The 1,790-nt window shown below is 46.0% G+C and overlaps 1 non-coding gene across 1 annotated transcript; it reads right to left on the bottom strand.

Annotated features, from left to right (window-relative positions):
- Nucleotides 1–765: 765 nt before the first annotated feature.
- Nucleotides 766–837, bottom strand: Trnaa-ugc (transfer RNA alanine (anticodon UGC)). The gene has a single exon. It is a non-coding gene; the product is annotated as a tRNA-Ala (tRNA).
- Between the last annotated feature and the right edge of the window lie 953 nt (nt 838–1,790).

The following is a 1,790-nucleotide window of genomic DNA, read 5'->3' as shown; positions in this document are numbered from 1 at the left end:
ATTCGACTGGACAGGAAGAAGGCGTATTGTACGATGACTTAACTAAATGTCTTTTTTTTTTAATGGGCGATAAAAGACATCCCATAAGGTACAAGCATCCCTGCAACTCGGGAATGCGGAATTCTAATGGCGAATTGTGCTGGTCGTTTTCGTGCAGCACGTTCGCAGTGGAAGCTTCTTTGCACTACAGCTACCAGTGGAATTCCCCATAAGGGACACTGGCCTCCTTTGCGCCCTCTAGTAAAGCGGAGCACATGTCGTTGCTTTTATCTATTGGTTCACTGACATTATATAGCGATAAGTGATTGCTGTTGGAACCAAGGGCAAGAATGTGCGTAGTATATTCACTGATCACCTCCTCGTTTCATATGTCGTACCAGTGCCCTGGGGCCACAGATGAAGTGTTAAATTTCCTCACTGATAGTCAGTACATGTACCGTAATTTCCGGTGTATAACACGCATCATGTATAGCACGCACCCGTTGATTTCAACGGCATTTTGACCCGTCATCACCCTGCCTGTTATACAAGGTCACTGGCGGTCCTATGCGGAAATGTATCGATTTGATTGATTTAATTTGATTTGAAGAAAAAATAAAACGGAGATTTTGGCTTGAGGCCAATGTATCGATGTATAGCACGCACGGATTGATAACACGCACGGCCTAGTTTTCCAACTTTTTTTTTATACACCGAAAATTACGGTATTTATATATTTCAATTTATTCGTATACCCTCCAGCGCGCCGGTAGGGAAAAATAGAAGTGGAGGTGCCGGGGATCGAACCCGGGGCCTTTCACATGCAAAGCGAACGCTCTACCACTGAGCTACACCCCCGGTTGCATGTCGCTCCTGTTGTAAAGCAGTACAACCATGAACAAGACGTTTTGCTGCATTCCAGGTTATTAAAAAAGTCGTAGTTCCTACCCGTCGCGCCCTGTAAACACGCGGGGCGAATGCTAACGACCTCTGCGAGCGACGTACCGAACCAACCAGCAAAATACCCGCTATCACTCATAAAGACACGCGCTATAGGAGCGACGAAAAGTTCCCTTATTTACTTGTCAAAACGGGTATTTCCTCCCCGGTTCGACTGGTTCATATTTATTTGCTTCCGTACTTGTCCCTTTTCGCCGCTGAATCAGCGCCCTCCCTCTAGACGGCATTGCTGTCGTTGTTCATGCAGTTGTTAAGAGTGAATTCTGGCGGCAGCCATCTCTATCGGTCAGTGACAAATGGACACCTGCCTTTCGTCCGTCACGGACGTCACGGAAAACATTACTTCCCGCGTGTCCTCGCTTGTGTTACGAAATTGGCTCTCTTGCTCGCGTATGTACGGGACAATTGGTATTGGGAATTGACTTTTTTTCCCCTCCCTCAGTCTCTGTCTGGTCAGTAACCTTTGCACATGCAATTCTCGTCCGACTGCTGCGAAATGTAGTTACCATTCAGCGATCTCTCTTTGGGGAAGAGTAGTATTGGAATAGCGGTACAGCAGGTGTATGTTGTGAACCAGGCGAGGGCTCGTCGCTTAGCTGTACATCATTGAACGTATGGCAGTGTAAGTTCCTCGTGGGTGCTGCTTTCTTTTCTGTTTTTTTTTTATTTCTTTTTTAAATACTATTATTGAGCACCTTCGCTCCTCAATTTTCTTTTCCTCTCCAGCTTGTCTCTTCATGTTCTGCATTCTAACAAAGCATGACCTGTTGTTACTAGCATTGACAACGTTGGACGAGGTCTTCGACTAAAAACAGCTTGACGAAAATGTGACGGCTCCGAGTTAGGAGAGG

Source organism: Ornithodoros turicata, chromosome 4 (assembly GCF_037126465.1).
Source record: "Ornithodoros turicata isolate Travis chromosome 4, ASM3712646v1, whole genome shotgun sequence".
NCBI classification, from domain to species: Eukaryota; Metazoa; Arthropoda; class Arachnida; order Ixodida; family Argasidae; genus Ornithodoros; species Ornithodoros turicata.
The sequence above is the reverse complement of the archived record's forward strand: the minus strand, read 5'-3'. Positions and strand labels throughout refer to the sequence as shown.